The 17,775-nt window shown below is 42.4% G+C and overlaps 1 protein-coding gene across 8 annotated transcripts in view; it reads right to left on the reverse strand.

The window, feature by feature from the left end:
• GPC3 (glypican 3) overlaps nucleotides 1-17,775 on the reverse strand; it is a 131,710-nt gene that overhangs the window by 77,692 nt on the left and 36,243 nt on the right. The gene's annotated exons all lie outside the window — the stretch shown is intronic.

A 17,775-nucleotide genomic window follows, 5' to 3' on the forward strand; every position in this document is an offset into this window, starting at 1 on the left:
TCTGCATCAGTTAACCAGATCTGCAAGACTGCTACCTGGTTGCCCATTTTGACATTTATCAGATATTATAAGGTGAACAAATTCAGTTCTTCTGATGCGGCCTTTGGCAGATGCGTGTTACTTCATGCGGTGGAGGCAAAAGACTCAGTCCCACCCAGGATTAACTGATTAGAACCAGGGAAGAATGAACATTGGGCTTACTCACCATGAAGGGCCCTTCATAGTGCAGCAGGTTGGACTAGATGACCCATGAGGTCCCTTCCAACTCTATTATTCTATGATGCTATGATTCTATCATTCTCCCTGGGCTCTAGGACTCCATCCAGCCCTCCCTAGGCATCATCTGCTATTGCATGTGTTTGTATTGGTATTATTACCTTTAAAGAGAAGGTGTTAAGGGATTCTTCCTTTTTTCTGTCTCCTTGAACTTTTTCTCCCCAAAAAAGGGAGTTGTTTAATACATTATGTTTAGCTCTGGAAGTTTCAAAACTGAGGAAAGGAAGGGGTGGTTCCAGCAGGAAGAGGAAGATGTTTTGATCTGCCTCCCTAGCAACGGCAGCCAGAACCATCCAAGATGGAGTCCTAGACCCCAAGGAGAAGGACTCTTCACAGTGAGTAAACACAATGATCGATTTCACCCCCAAAAGCACATTGTCTTTCCTCCCCATAAAGAGCATGCTGTAGAATGCATTTGGACATTTCATCTCTTTTAAAAAAGTCAACTAAACTAAGTCCATTTCATTCTGTGGCTGCACAATCAATGGACAAAGTGCTTCATACCTATGAAATGCCCCCTTGCAAAAAAGACATGCCAGATCAACCTGTGAAAACATTTCAAGCCCAAACCACCGAACTAGGAATGCCCAACCAGTATTAGGGCCCTTGGCCCCCCTCCCTGCATGTAAAGAGCACTTTGTCAACAAATCTTATATTAATATTTCTGGTGCACCTCAGATTTTCAATAAAAATATTTTTATTACTTTCTTACGTCTGCTTCTGCCTTAGATTCCTGGCTAGAATGCCCCCATGTGAATTGGTAAGGCATTCCTGCTTGTTACTGCCTCTTGCAAATTATAGTCTCCTAGAATTCCTAATTCTTCCATTATAAATTCAAGAGATGTATCTATTTTAGGTAACAAGCACTTGCACAACCTTTCACCGGCTTTCCCAACTATTTGACCAGCCTTCCCAAATATTTGCAAGAGAGAGAAAGAAGTTTTCTGTTAGCAATCCATAATTAGGGATATATGCATGTTCCTTCCATCTGCCTCACTCCTCTTTGTTTATAGATCTTTATATTCTATACAATATGTCACCATGCCCTTTTAGAATGATTATACTGAAGTAGTATCATGCACCACTGAAACCTTTATTCATCCATGGCTGAGTTCCAAGAAGCTAAGTGACAAAGATGTTACTTCCACTCTGGAAAACACACAGTAATTTTTACTCAACATTATGAAGCCACAATTTAAAAAAAAATTCTTGCAGGAAAGTTTTATAACTGTTCTTCTATGCTTCACAGAACTGGATTGTTTTCCTAAGGAGCTGCACTTCAACCTTTAAGTAACTACTTTCTGACTGGCAACATCCCTTTCTTGTACAGGGTGCTCGAGCCGGTGATGACTATACAGCTTCAGGAGACCTTAGAGAAGACTGGTTAGACCCATTTCAATCCAGCTCAAGGCCTGGACCAGGGATGGAAATCACCTTGGTCATCTTGACTGATGTTCTTCCCTGGGAGCAATGGGGAAAGCATCTTTATTTATTCTTCCCCTTGATCTCTCAACCAATTTCATTAGCACTTGCCTAGATATCTTACAGAGGAATAACAAAAGAATTTTTTTAAACCCATGCTTTTAAGTGAAGTGTTCCAAGTGCTTGTAGATGGGAGGATTGGTTTATTGATATTTTCTGCCTCTATTATCCCCTGGCTTGTCTTCATGGCTCTCCATTATGGATTACTTTATATTTTCTTTTGAGAGCTACCTCAAACAGTTCTCTAGGCAAGCTGCATATAAATTTCCCAAACTGTCTCAACACAGTACCATGGGTATACATGTGACTAATCAGACCAGAAGTGGGCTAGTCAGGAGTATGTATCTATATGTACATAGAGAAGAAAGCAATATATCAAAAGTGAACACAGACAGTTAAAGATATCTATATCAGAGACTGCAATAAATATATTCATTCTTGACAAGCAGGCCAGGTGGAGCGCTTACCTATCAAGGCTTCTGCTGGGCCACTGGAGATTTAAATCAGATGTACATATTTTTTAAATGTCCCTTGGGCTGCAATTACCCTTACAATACAAGGATCTTCATTGTGTGACAGAAGATAATGTGTGGCAGCCATTTTGTGGCTGGCTCCACCTCCTGCAGCAGTCACTTTGTGGATGCCACTTTGTGGCTCGGTCCACCCCACGGTGTCAGTATAGACTAAATTGATTCCTGCAAGATGAGAGAAAGCAATTTGCCACCCCCTTGCAAAGCACATCAGTATGAGGACTATAACGGTGCAAATCAATCATTTTTGTACCCCAAGGCATAATAACTTCAAGGTTCCCTACCACAAAAATGCAGCCTTCTTTTAAAAATCTGAAAACTTAAGTTTTCTTTCTCAGAGTAACTGTCTGCAGAGAACCATCACACAATGGGAGGGGGAGGGATTTAAGGATGATTTTCTTCCTTGTTTCACATTCCCTGCTGTGCCCGCCCAAGACCTTCCCAGGCAACCTTGTGAGAGCAGTTGCATCTGTGGCTCACACTGGGTCTTTATGATCCCTACTGCTTCCCTAAGTACATTAACTTGACATTTAGAAATATTGCCTTAGAAAGCCATTACAGCACTTAAAGAATCCCAAGTATTTTAAGATCTGCAGGGCATCACAGGAAACAATGGGGTGTAATTAATTTTAGCAAAAAAGAAGCCTGGCTTCTCATGTGTTTATATTTCAGCTGAAAACAGACAAATGTATTATTTCTAATGCCTTCCTTTTTAAGACTTGAAGACTTTTAAAGAGGCTACTGGGGATATCATATTTATGCACATGCCCTGTTGATGGATCCAAAGCCAAGTAATCTGTGTTTATACTGGTATAACTTCACCCTCGCCTGGTGTTTCCCTTGTCAGACGACTGGTTGTTTACAGCCAAGTCACAAGAGGACCTTAGAAACCACACTGCCTTTGCACTGGGGGTCTGTGCTGATTTGAGTTTGAAGGTAAACTGGAAAAAGTCCAGGTTGACCCCTATGCAGGGTGCCTTATTTATAGGTGCCCAGCTTAATTCTGTGGCAGTGGATAACGCTGCTTCCATCGCATCCTTCATCAGACACTTTGCTCCTCAAAGGTTTCAGTCTGCCCTTAACATACAGAGTGTCTTGGGTTTTATGGCTTCCACTATGGCCGTGGTTCCTTATACCCATCTGTGGATGTGACCCCTGCAGACTTGATTTGTACATAAATTCAATCCTGTTGTTCACTCACAGAACAAATGTTTTTCTATCCCTATGGTTATAGCTCGTCAACTGGCCTGGTGGCAAGACCAGTCCCATCTGCTAAACTGGGTTTATTTTTTATTTGTTTTTTAATCCATATGCCCCCAATCTCAGCAAGCTAAATAAGCTAAAACAATCCCGAACAACAAATAAAAATGGTGGTACACAATAGAAACTCCTCTCCATGCAAGGAATCATTGGAGTCAGTCAGAATGACATTTGTAGATGGTAATGAAAATAGATGAATGAATGAACAGGGTTTGCCATTGGGCCTTCCTCCACATTACATTGTTTTAACATCAGATGCTTCCCTTATAGCTTGGGGGGCTCGCTGTGGGCAGCTCTTTGTCAAAGGTACCTGGACTGCTCAAAACTTACAATGCCATATTAATTGGTTAGAATTAAGAAAAATTCATTTCACCCTTAACTGTTTCACAGATTCTCTCCATGGACAAATCCTGATCCAGATGGACAATACCATGGCAATGTTTTATATAAAAAAACAGGATGGCATGACATCTGCTGCTTTATTTTGAGAGGCTGTCCTGGGAATAAGGGGCACTTTATGAAATCCCCAGATGATTATGAGCATTTTGCCAATGTGATACTACGACTACTACTATGACAGTATATTGGAAGAGCAACCACTGACGAAGATAAAACAGAAAGCGGGTCACTTAACCTAGGATCCTGTTTTGGTTGACTCTTTATGTTTGATCATATGTTTGACCATTTAGACTTTATGTTATAACCTTTTCACCTATAAACATAGAGAAGACTACATTGTGCCTCGTGATTTCCTTTTTTCTTCTGAGTTCACATTGAGGAATCCACGGTTCTATACTTGTCCTGGGATTAGGCAATTGCCAATGTGGTGAAACTTCAAGCAATTTATATCACGGGGTCCCAGAATGTCACTACAGACCTCTTCAGCAGGATAGGGGACCCTATCCATGAATGGGAACTCAATGTGAAATATGTGTCTCACATTTTCACCCTTTGGGGCCTCCCAGAGATAGACCTTTTTGCCACAAGGTTCAACTTGATACCAGCCAATTTTTGCATGAGGGCAGGGATAGACCCTATATCCTTAAAGGTAAAGGTATCCCCTGTGCAAGCACCGAGTCATGTCTGACCCTTGGGGTGACGCCCTCTAGCGTTTTCATGGCAGACTCAATACGGGGTGGTTTGCCAGTGCCTTCCCCAGTCATGACCGTTTACCCCCCAGTAAGCAAGCTGGGTACTCATTTTACCGACCTCGGAAGGATGGAAGGCTGAGTCAACCTTGAGCCGGCTGCTGGGATTGAACTCCCAGCCTCATGGGCAAAGCTTTCAGACGGCTGCCTTACCACTCTGCGCCACAAGAGGCTCCCTATATCCTTAGGGGATGCTTTTTAGATGTCCTGGGTTCCTTTACACCTTTCCTCCACTTCCTCTGTTACCCAGAGTTGTTGCAAAGATTGCCCAGGACAATGCCCATTGTATTCTGGTGAGTACTTTCTGGCCTCACCAGTCGTGGTTTCAAGTAGTTTTTCACAGGGCCCATGGGGTGTTTTTCCACCTATCTATGGAACCTGATTTCCTGCTTTGGCAAGGAAACCAGAGCCCCGACATCGAGACTATGAAACTTACTTGCTGGAGGCTTCCACCACGGCCTCTTTCTCTGAAGAGGTGAAGGCAGTATTGCTAATGCACAAAAATCTTCTACCAGGAGCTCCTATTCTAATAAACGGTCAAAATTTTGCCAATGGGCTCTTATGCGAGGGCTTGACCCATCTAACGCTCCCTTAAGTTTTTGATTATTTGCTCACCTTAAAGAAATCAGGCCTGGCTAACACTTCAATTAAGGTACACCTAGCTGCCATCTCGGTGTACCATGTCCCTGTGGAAGGGAAATCTCTTTTCACCTTTCACAGGATCTCAATCTACCTGTTTTCCTGCCCCCTTGTCTCCGGCTGAGACAGTGCTCCACATTTTGGATGTCAAAAAAGCTCTTAGGTTTTACCTTTCCATTGCTCTACTTCCCAGTTTGTGAGATATTTGGGGTTGAGAAGGGGTAAACCTGTTTCTTTCTCCACACTCTCCAGATGGATAGTATCTGTTATTAGAACAGCATACAATGTGGCAGCTATTCAATGCCTGTTGGTAGTCAAGGCACATACTACTCGGGCCCAGGCAGCCTCTGCTGCTTTTCATTGTGGTATCCCCTTAAAAGAGGTTTGCAGGGCTTCCACCTGGTCATCCACGGATATTTTTGTAAAACACTATGCTGTGGACACTGATGCTAAATGAAAGACTGCTATGGGCATTGCCATGTTACATTCTTTGTTCAATTAGTGCTCACCCCACCACCTTGTGCGTGCAGCTGTATAGTCTCCCATGTGGGACTGCACAGGACAATGATGACAAAAAACAGGTTTCTTTACCTGTAACAGGTGTTTGTCTAGTTGTCCTGTGCAGGCACACATCCCTCCCTCCTCCCCGTGGTGAGCAGAATTATGGGTAGTTTGTTTGTTTGTTTGTTTGTTTTTTGTTGTTGACTAAGGGTATTAAACCTATTTGTTCTCAGAGTTATTTTCTTTCTTCTGTCTGGCTCATTTTGCACGGGCAGGGAGAGAACTGAGGGATTGAGAGGCTGGCTCGTCCTCAGCCATGTGAGGGTTAGGTGGGAAACAGCTGCTGTACGCTGACTGGAGGGGCCGCCCGTGGCTGTCTCTAAACTAGCTTAAAATCCTCCAGCGGCTGGCCTGCACAGAACCCATGTGTGCCTGCACAGGTCAGCTAGACAAACACCAGTTACAGAAACCTGTTTCCCTCTCCAGGGACCCTGATCCTACACAGAAGAGCCAGGCATGCCTAAAACTCACCAACATTTCATTGCCTCGTGCAGGTCTTTGAAGCACAGAATTTACAAGAGGCGGTCAAAGCAAGACTTATTCATTCCAAAAACAGTATACCTTGCACTACATTTGTTCCAGTGATTTATTCTTTGAACATCTAAGGCTCCTGACATTACATCGCCCCGTCTTCAGATGAAGCAAAAGGAGACTTGACATTCTCCCACACACACCTTGGCGTTTGGTAATCACAGCAAGATTAATTGGCTCATGTTTTTACTGCAGATTTACTCAAGCTTGTTTGTCAGTTATTTTAAATGCCCCACTTTAACTTAAAGACATTGCGTCAGGCTGGGCAGATATAACAAGCTTAAGAAAGCCTTTTAAGAAACACCGACAACTTTGTCTGGGGGAGGAAAGTGATACAGCCAGATATGTTGGCGGGGGGGGGGGGCGGGGGGGATAATTCAAAGGAAATCAATGTAGGGCATTTCACCACAGTTGGTCTTCTGCAGGAGTCTCCTACGCATTTGTATGCTGGTTATCAAAGAAGCATTTTTATAAACACTTCCCTCCATGCTGGTCTTAAGATACCTAGTCATGCATTTGAAAAGGAGCAGATTAGTACTGAATTGAAGAATTTTGCTCAGTCTGGGCACTTGTCTAATTTTTCAAAGTGGCACAGAGAAGCAGTAGAATTTAGTACCCAATATATGAGCCTCTTGTGGCACAGAGTGGTAAGGCAGCAGACATGGAGTCTGAAAGCTCTGCCCATGAGGCTGGTTCAACCCCAGCAGCTGACTCAAGGTTGACTCAGCCTTCCCTCCTTCCGAGGTCGGTAAAATGAGTACTCAGCTTGCTGGGGGGTAAACGACAATGACTGGGGAAGGCACTGGCAAACCACCCCGTATTGAGTCTGCCATGAAAACGCTAGAGGGCGTCACCCCAAGGGTCAGACATGGCTTGGTGCTTGCACAGGGGATACCTTTACCTTTAACAGCTACATTTAACAGTCATAGAGAGGTGCTAAGGATGAATCTATACAGGAAACTTGGAAAGAATTGATTTATGTGTGGGTCCAAATACATACAGGAACCTTTAAGAAGAAAAACATCACATAGAACATGAAACTAGTTTGCTATGGCTTCTTAGGAACAGAGCAGCATCTGGGTTTCAGCTTTCAAGTCAAAACTTCATGGCTAAATCCCTAGAGCTCTGAAAACAGAGCTACTTAAGGGGGAGTACTAGTCTACATCAAATGAACTGAAGTCTTTACTTCAATGCAGACATGAAAGCAAGCCGGGGCTCTGACACCACTGGGGCCAGTCTCAAAACGAAAAGGTACATGGGAAGCTTCACCACTCTTGAAGGCAGCCTTCCCACAGCTTGCCGGACTAGAAACAGCATCTTACAGTTATCTCATCGTATTCTTATGCAGTTAATGAAACTATCACCCAGAATAGCATGAGGGAGAAGCATCTTAGGACATGGAACCAAGATACTGGCAGATCCTTGGCATTTCTTGGCTCAGGCTCCCCACCCCACAGTAGCTTGGGAGCCAACCTCCAGAAATCTCCAAGATCTGTGCCAAAACCAATTTTCACCTCATGCACTAAAGTGAACTTTTGCCCTTTTCCTTCTGTCTATTCGCTCATTAAAGATTGAGTGACTATGCCAGCCAAAGCTTAACCACAAAGCCTCCTCAAAGTTTTCAGCCTTCACAATCTATATAAATGGATCCCTCTAATCATGCAAGGCAGTCTTGTTTCTGCATATTTAAATTGTTATATTTCATCTCTTTTTTCCCGTCCCAGATGTATGCTTCTTCCTACCTGGGCCCCGTTTCCCTGGCAATTTCTCTTTTCAACATCTTCCCATTCTTGGATTTCTGAGTCAAATAATAAATTATTATTTTACACCTATAACATTCTTGCCAAGGCCACTCTTAACTTCTGGTAGAATTAAATAGTTCACTGTAAGTAGAGACTCCTCTGTTGCAGTATGCATAAAACATTGTTGCTTAAATGGCATTTTTTTAATCTAGCTAAAAAATAGTTGCTCATTCATACCATGGTATGATGGCCCTTGTCCACTTCCCTCCCTCCAAGGCAAGATTTCTGTTCCATTTTTCTTTCCTTTCTGTGATTGAGATGCCTTAGTTATCTGTTCTCTCCTTTCTTGAGGAATTCTGGCTGTTCCACCGTCACAGTATAAAATTTTGACTGTTTGGTACAGCACTTAGGACTCAGGTCCCCAAACTTATTGAGCCTATGGGCACTTTTGGACTTTGTGAGGGCAGTGAATTGAGTGTTGAACTTCAGACCCTACTTCAAAAAGGAACAGTTTCTTGTTTGGATCTCAACTTTTCTCCTGTTGGTTTTAGAAGAAGAAGAAGAAGAGTTGGTTCTTATATACCACTTTTCTCTCCTAAAGGAGGCTCAAAGCGGCTTACAGTCGCCTTCACTTTCCTCTCCCCACAACAGACACCCTGTGAGGTAGGTGAGGCTGAGAGAGCCCTGATATCACTGCTCGGTCAGAACAGTTTTATCAGTGCTGTGGCGAGCCCAAGGTCACCCAGCTGGTTACATGTGGTGGAATGCGGAATCGAACCCGGCATGCCAGATTAGAAGTCCGCACTCCTAACCACTACACCAAACTGGCTCTAACTTTTAGTAAGCTCTAACTTTTAGACAGGCAGAATTCTAGATAGCGGCAGTAAGCTTAGTTGTTTTATGCTTATTGCCTGTATGAGTGATTTATGCTGCACAACACTCTAAACATTTTATATTTAAGCTGAGACTCAAGGCATTGACTTGGACATGGGTGCATCTCAAGGAAGCTGAGGCATTTGAAAAAAAGCGCTCTTTCTCTCTTAAAGTAAAAAGGGGGGCTCATTCTTACACCCTTTCCGTTGCTGCATTTCAGAGATACTGAATTTTTCCTCAGGTTTTAACAGACCATCATAACCAGCATTGGCAGGGAGGCTAAAACATCCTGCAGAAATCACTGTAGTCTTTTAAAAATGCAGGAACATTTAAGTCTTTGGAATATGCCAGCAAATTTTTGTTTCAAGCCTTGCTCAAGGTCTTCTTGGGTAGCCTTAGCAAGCAAGTGGACATGCTCATGATCAAGATACAAGCAGCAACCACAACTCTAATCTCAACCTGCTCTCCCAAGACCTACAGAGCCACCAGCAGCTTATACAAACAATAAGAAAGCAAACCTGACACCTGTTTGTAAAGTACAGTCAGAGGGCATGCTTGAAATGCAAGACAGGAAGCCAGCTAAAGCAGCAAGGACAATTCTCCAACAACTGTGAAGACACCACAAGGAGAATAAAAGTTTAAACTGCAGAGGGAATTTGTCCCTGTTTACCACAACTGTCCCAGCCCCTAACCTTGGATGGATACTCTTCTAGTGCCTGTGAAACAGGTAGACTATAATTTGTTCTATTATCTTGTCCTGAAGGATTCAGTAATCTGATCACAAATTAACACCATCTCCTCTCTTACTGACTAGCCTCCCACTTAAGATCTGCTCTCAAGCCTTGCTCTCTGTACCTGCCTGTAGAGGCACAGTGGATCCAGCAACAAGCTCCAAGGTATCACACCTGGAATCTAACACCTATAGCAATCAAATGGAGTGTGCCAGCTTCTAACATAAAAGGCTAGAATGGTAGAGTCATAAAATCTGGAATTTTGTCTTCCTACATTTTCTAATTTTTGTAATAACTGCTTCTATGGAACTGGAATAACAGCACTAACATTTTCTTCATTTGCACTGATCTCACTAAAAGGAATTATATGATTTTGTTTCTTCTTCTGGATGTTGCCTTTTGAAGTTTTTATACACTGTACAATTTCATTTTAAGTAACTGAAGCCAAGGCTAAAATCACTTTGGAAAATTCTTCAATGATGTTAACACACACAGAGAAGGCAAGCCACGCTGGATACGGAGCGTGAAACACTCTCCGATTCCCTGAGCAGGCAAGGTGTTCTGAGATAATTTTAGGCATGTTGCTTTCCCTAGGATGACAATGCACTGCTTATGTAGTATCTTCCCATTTCAGTACTGTATTAGCAAAAACAACCCTTCCTATGTCCCCGGGTAGTTCCAGCTCACTCTAGCAAGGAACTTTGCTCCCTGCCTCTCTGAATTCTGATTTTTCATTCTGAAAATCTTGCCAGCCATTCCTCTCAAAGCTCTTCGAAACAGTCCTTTGAAAGTCATTAAGAAACATCAACATCTTCCTGTTGAATCCCTGACCACCTATTCACCATGATCAAGCCACAAGAGACACATTGTCTGAAGTCAGCAGCTGATGCATTTGTACCTACTAAGCACAGCAAAAAGTGTGGAAAAGAAACTACTACTTATACCTGTACTTCCAGACAGACAGCCCGGACAGTCTGCAGCAGCAAAATAAAACTGGTTCACAGGCATCTCCAAGACTAAAAAAAAAAATTATTCCAGCATATTCTAGGCACGAGCCTGGGGGAACACTGGTATCAGAGATCACCCAAGATGTATCTAGGCAGTTTGATCAGAGATGTATTGGGAGTTTTGATGCACCTGGACAAAGCCTAATAGCACACTGCCCTCACCGATCCTCAATTATTTTAAAATGTCTAAAATGTTTTAATTATCATTCTATCATTTGATATATTGTAAATAGTTAGGTTTTTCATGCGCCTCTGGATTTCCACTTTACTTTATTTGTCTAAAGAGGTTGGTCTACACTAATACTAAATCGCTGTTATATTTTATCATATGCTGCCAAATTGTTTCAGCAAGAACTTACTGCCAACCCTATACCAACTCCCATAAATCTGACAGGAAGGTAAACAAGATGTACAGATTAAAGGGGCCTATGCAAAACGGCAGCTATGAAGGCTACATCTCAGCAACAACAGTTCTGCCATTAAGTGAATTCTTGCACATCCCCAATTAGAAGTATTATTATGGGAATGACTGCACTATACCATCCATCTCATTTCCTCTCCCCTTGTGCTGCATGTGGAAGAGTCAGCACAGTGTGGCTCATTGGTTTTACAGTCTCTCTACTGGGGGGAAAGTGTTGTTACGCTGAATGTCTGGGGGCGGTTAAAGCAATAGGAGAAGTTGTTTGAAGTAACTGGCCTTTATCTTTCAAATTCCTTCAAATCAAGAGCAGAAAGCAGGCTCAATGGATAGGGCAGACCCTTCCATTTGAAGACACTGAATTTTTAAAGCAGGGGCAGTCAAACTGCGGTCCTCCAGATGTCCATGGACTACAATTCCCAGGAGCCCCTGCCAGCGAATGCTGGCAGGGGCACTTGGGAATTGTAGTCCATGGATATCTGGAGGGTCGCAGTTTGACTATCCCTGTTTTAGAGCTTCAAGAGAATGCACAGGGAGACACAATTGAGAATATTTTTGATACATTTAAGTTAGCCAACAAAACTAACCTATTTTTTTCTTGATGCAAAGTGTTAACAACCACTCACAGCAAATGGTGGGGTAGGAGTCTTTGATCACTGACATTGACAGTTTTATTTCTGGTTTTATAGGTACAAATACCTGTATAGTCCATAGTGATCTAAAAAGAAAAAGAGGATTTACAAAAATCAAAAGAGTTGTAGGATCACCCTCTGGGCGCTACCCTCCTCCCCCTGGCCGTGGTCCTCTACAGTATTTATAAGAACAAAGGCCATAGAATGCCTTATGACTGTCAATCAAGAACCAAAGTGGGTAAAAGCTTTCCAGTTCCAAGCTCTATCAGGGTGAATGTTGACACAAAATGGGGAGGGGTGAAGGAGAAAATCATATCTTCCTGCCTCTGATATGAAGTGTCCCTGCCTGCATCCTCTGCAGAATGGAAGGCAGACTGAAAAAGATAAAAGTGATCTTCTGGGAAGAAGTCAGAATGGCAGGTCTCTAAAGGGGAATATAAAAACAAGTTACTGATCCAGGAGAATAAAGGAAAGCTAGTAGAAGGGGCAACTGTCCCATGAATAAGCTGGCCTACATCGAACAGCACAAGAGACTTTTCTCCAGCACCAGGTTTTCCAGGCCATTAACTTCAGACACCATAACATAATTCAAAAAAGATAAAACAGGCACACCTCAGAAACCCGGATTTAGCACTATCACCCGAAGTACACAAGCCCAAGCAACAAAGAGCCAACAGTTTTCATCACAGCAGATCTTTCCCATAAAAGCTTGCCACCTCTAGGCTGCCCTCAAGGCACTTCTTTTTATCCACACTTTTAATTAAGGGGTCAATCTTTCAGCATCATTTTTACATTCTGCTCCTAGCCTGACATGCGTTTTGTAAGACTCATTTTAAGATGCTCTAAGTTTTATGCTGCTTTTATTCTTCAGCTGTTGTCGTTTTTTAATACTTGTTCATAACACTCAAGTAATGCAATAACAGCACCTGAAGTCCTTTACATCAGGGGTAGTCAACCTGTGGTCCTCCAGATGCACATGGACTACAATTCCCATGAGCCCCTGCCAGCATTTGCTGGCAGGGGCTCATGGGAATTGTAGTCCATGGGCATCTGGAGGACCACAGGTTGACTACCCCTGCTTTACGTGCTGGCTTGCAATGTTATTGTGTGTAGTTAAGGGCTGCCAACCCACAGGTGGTCGCTGGAGATCTGGGATTACAGCTGATCTCCAGGTGACAGATTAGTTCACATGGAGAAAATGGCCACTTTGGAAGGTGGACAATATGTCCTTCTGCCCCACCAAAGTCCCTTTCCACTCAGGCTCCACCCCCAAAATCTTAATGTGTTTCCCAACTCAGAGCTGGCAACCCTGTGTAGTTATATTCAGCAATGCAAGCAACATCTGGGGCTGGTTCTTGGCTCTAGGGAGTTGCTGAAACAATGCACCTAGATTGGTTCCTGACGAAAATTTCTAAGAAACAGGAACAAGGAACAAACTTCAGGTGGCTCAAGTAAGCAAGTTAAAACCATAGAGAAAATTAAAAGCTCACTGAAGGAAAGATTCCGCATACGACAAATACCAAGTGATCGTTTAGGATTTTTTAAAAGCAGGAGCACCTCCTTTTCTTCCCACTTGCACAAAGACTCCTCACCCCACCCCTTCATCCGGCCAGTAAGGAGAATTTGGCAAGTCCTGCTTCCCAGATCTCCACATTCATGACATGAACATCACATCAACAGTTCCAAGCACAGACAGGCCTTTTTTTTCCTGGTTCACATCTTATCTGTAGTTACTATAGATATCTGTAGAACATATACACAGACATTCTGCTTTAACACGATGGGTATTCTATGTAATGATCTCATGATTCATTACTTAAATCAATATTTCACAAAGAGCGCCACTGAGCAAGTGGCACCTCTACATGCAGAACTGAAAGCAACATCCATTCCCTGAGTGCCATTGGCATGAGCTCGCTGCTTTAATTAGTGGGGTTTTCAGTAAATTGTACATGTAAATCTTCATGTTCTGGGAAACTGGTCTCAGATGCCTCTTTCAGCCATTAAATATGGCTATTAACAGGCACCAACAAGGCAGTGACCCTTGTAATGTGCAGCTTCGCAGCAAGTATTTAGATTCTGAAGCCAAGTATGGAGAGATGGCAGCCCCCTTCGACCAACTTTTTATGGCTCCGTTAATTCTCTTAAATTTATATGCTACACTAAAAGCACCTGGAATTTAATTGCGGGAGATATTCCAAGCAATACTTTAAGCACTAACTGTGGTCAAGCTAACTTGGGAGTTTGATACTTAGCATCCCTATCTTGGGAGTTTGATACTTAGCATCCCTATCTTTAACTGCAACAGAATAGGAAATAAAAAACTATATCACTAATTAACTTTTTAAAAAGTAAAAAGTCTAGAAGCACGCACTTCTACTTCTGTGTCTCCCCATCCTCTTATAGTATCATCTCCAGGAAAGCACAGAAAGAACTCATACAAAGCCTTGGACGTCTTGAACATGGAGACATTTCTGAATTTCAGTACCATTTTCAGCCCACTTTCTCCTTGTGCCAATTAAAATCACAATCTTCCATTTTCATTTTATTTCTATTTTCCTTCTAGTGATTTTTTCCTGTCAGTATTTGGAACTTCATCACACCTCTCTGAAATCTTGCTTGAGGCACCTAATAAACCATCCAAAGTACAAATTTTGCAACAAAATGCAACAATGTGATGAAATATCAGCATTCACAACAAAGGCAGGCCATAACACAACTGAACAGAATAGCCAAAGTTAAAACACTGAAGAGGAGGGGAAACATTTCATAGAAGCCATGTGTGAAAGGTTTTCCCTTGGCACATAAGTAGGCACTCAATGAGTTTCAAGGAGAAAGGCATTCCACAACTGGAGGCCACCACTAAGAAAGCCCTGCCTCTGATCACCACTCCTCTCATTTCTGCACTCAGTGAAAGGCACAGAGAACAGGGTCTGACATAAAGTCAGTTGGCAACTGACATTCTTAAATTAGTGTAAACAACTTCCAACAGAAACATACAGGAAAAAAGAACCACTACCACATTCTTACCTGAAAACTGAGAAGTCACTGCAGCACAAACCTTTGTGAACTAGATCAAATTGGGATAAAGCAAACCACTGCTAAATACCAGCTATTGGCACCCTCTACAACAGGGGTAGTCAACCTGTGGTCCTCCAGATGTCCACGAACTACAATTCCCATGAGCCCCTACCAGCGTTTGCTGGCAGGGGCTCGTGGGAATTGTAGTCCATGGACATCTGGAGGACCACAGGTTGACTACCCCTGCTCTACAACACATTGTTAGCACTGATACTATATTTCCTTGTAGCCTTACTACCGTATTTCCAACCAGAGAAAAACCCACATCAGCATTCCACTCCATTCCACAGGTGCATAAGAATTACCTTGATGAATCAGAACATAGGACCATCTAACACTGTGTTCTCTTTTCAACGGTGATGAGTTAAATGATCTGGTTTTTCCCAAGGCAAGGCATAAAGCATACGACAACCCACTCATTATTGCAAGTTCCTGGTACTGAGGAAGACTGCCTCTGAGCATGGAGGTTCCATTTAGGTTTAATGGCTAGGTGCTTCAAGTTTAGTCTCCCAAAATAGGAGCCATCCTTTTGCCACCACTGAATTTTGACCATCAGTTCTATGGGTTAATCACACAAGGGATGAACAACTTTCCCCTCCCCCCAAATCAGTTGATAAGTACTTCATTTGGAGAGGAAGATCTTTAGTTTCAATTGATGCAGCAATCCCTGTTTGATAACATATATAGTATATTCTGATCCTGCTTAGTTTTTTTTTTTTTTTTTTTGTGGGAAGTACATTATGGAAAGGTAGATTTAGCAGGCTGTTCTTTTCAAGAGTTTTAAAAAAAGAACTGAGAAATGAATGCTTTCTCCAACCTGTCATTACAGTTACTGGCCCATATGGAAGCTCAACAAGAGCCATGCAATGACTTATGTTTTATATGCTACTTAATTGAATTTTTGCACAGAAACTCTTTTTTCCATTATTCAGAGGCAGACCTCCCATCATGTTCCAATTGCAAGGAGGGAGGGGAGGGAGGAAATCAGATGCTTAAATTCTGCTTCATTTAACACTGGCACTTCCAGAATGAGCAATGATTTTGCAGACAAACTTAACTTGCTCAGCAACCAGAGACAGAAATAGGATTGTTCAAACATTTCACACTATAAATGACACAGTGAATGGGAGATCAAGATATATGACATTTGTATTAGACATTCAAACAAAGCATAGCAGAAACCGATGCCAACACTATGGGTAAGAGTGGGCTGCAGGATGTAGCATGGTAGGCATTTGCTAAGGACCCAAACCCGAAAAGCAGCATAACTCCCCAACAATGTATCCATTCTCACTTTGCACAGAGATCACTATGTATTCTGAGTACATTCTCTTCCAGGGCAAAGCACCCCACTAAATCTTAAATCTAAGATGGTCCTTTGATTTGCTGCTTATGGAACTCAGATGTCTAGACCAGGGGTAGTCAACCTGTGGTCCTCCAGATGTTCATGGATGACAATTCTCATGAGCCCCTGCCAGTAGTTGCTGGCAGGGGCTCATGGGAATTGTAGCCCATGAACATCTGAAGGACCACAGGTTGACTACCCCTGGTCTAGAAAGTCCTCATATAGGGTTTCCCTGGCATTCTATATTCAAAGCACAAGACCTACCACCTTCTCTCATATAGATTCTGTTCATTTGTCCAAGAAAACGTCTTGGAGCATTTTGTTCCCACAAGTCAGAATCTTTCCTCTCCATATCCAATGGCATCCATGTACCATTTGAGGTAGCTGCTTTACCTCCCCTTGAAGACCAGCCACTCGTAAAGTTCTGCAGAATTTCTCAAAGGACATTGTACAAATACTGACACATGTAACACACACTTTCCCTTTACCAAGAAGCACAGATATCAGATACCTATGCTGTCTTGTATACAAGGAACACACGATCAAAGGATAGTATTACATCAACACAGGTGAGGAAACTTCAGCTAGAACTATGAAACTCAAGAAGAAGGGAAAATTTTTTAAAAAGGTCTGTAAACAACATTATGAAGCAGTCTCCTTCCATAAATTAAATGAAAGGAAAATCAGAATTCTGGCTGATTAGACCAAAAAAGGCTGTTTCCAGTCATAAACACTAAAAACATAGCCAGAAAAGTACAATTTATAATGAAATGTGGAATTTCCTTTCCTTGTACAATTTCTGTTCCACTAGAAGGGCATCTGCTCAGATTATGAGAAAGAACTTTGAAATATACAAGAATTTTGTCACATTGACATTTTAAGCCTCTTGGCTGCCTATCATGTCTTCTATTGTGTAATGACAATAGAGGAAGAGGAGTTAGTTCTTATATGCCACTTTTTCTCTACTAGGACTCTCAAAGTGGCTTACAATCACCTTCCCTTTCCTCTCCCCAAGATAGCCTGTGAGGTAGGTTAGGCTGAGCGAGCCCTGATATTACTGCTTGGTCAGAACAGCTCTATTAGTGTGTGGTGAACCCAAAGTCACCCAGCTGGCTGCACGTGGGGGAGTGGGAATCAAACCTGGCTCGCCTGACTAGAAGGCCGTGCTCCTAACCACTACACCAAGCGGGCTCTGAATAGGGCCTGAGAGGTACTTATTCCATATCCATCTACCTAGTGCTCTTCTTTGTTCTTGTCTTTCTTAATTTATGTTGTGTTTATCTGTCTTTACAATATAGAGCTCATATTCCTCCTGGCAAAAACTTTTCCCCAATGAAATGATAAAGGGCTCGAATTAACATATATGGTTTGGTAATAAAATATAATGATAAATCCTGGCTCTTGTCCTTTATGTTACTCATGATTTATGTAAAAGTGCCTGTGTAGATATTGGCATCCATTGGAGAATGTTTCACGTTGTAAAGACAGGCCTTCCAGTTACTTTCCAAAATATATTAGA

This window comes from Paroedura picta, chromosome 13, assembly GCF_049243985.1.
Source record: "Paroedura picta isolate Pp20150507F chromosome 13, Ppicta_v3.0, whole genome shotgun sequence".
In the NCBI taxonomy this organism is placed as follows: domain Eukaryota; kingdom Metazoa; phylum Chordata; class Lepidosauria; order Squamata; family Gekkonidae; genus Paroedura; species Paroedura picta.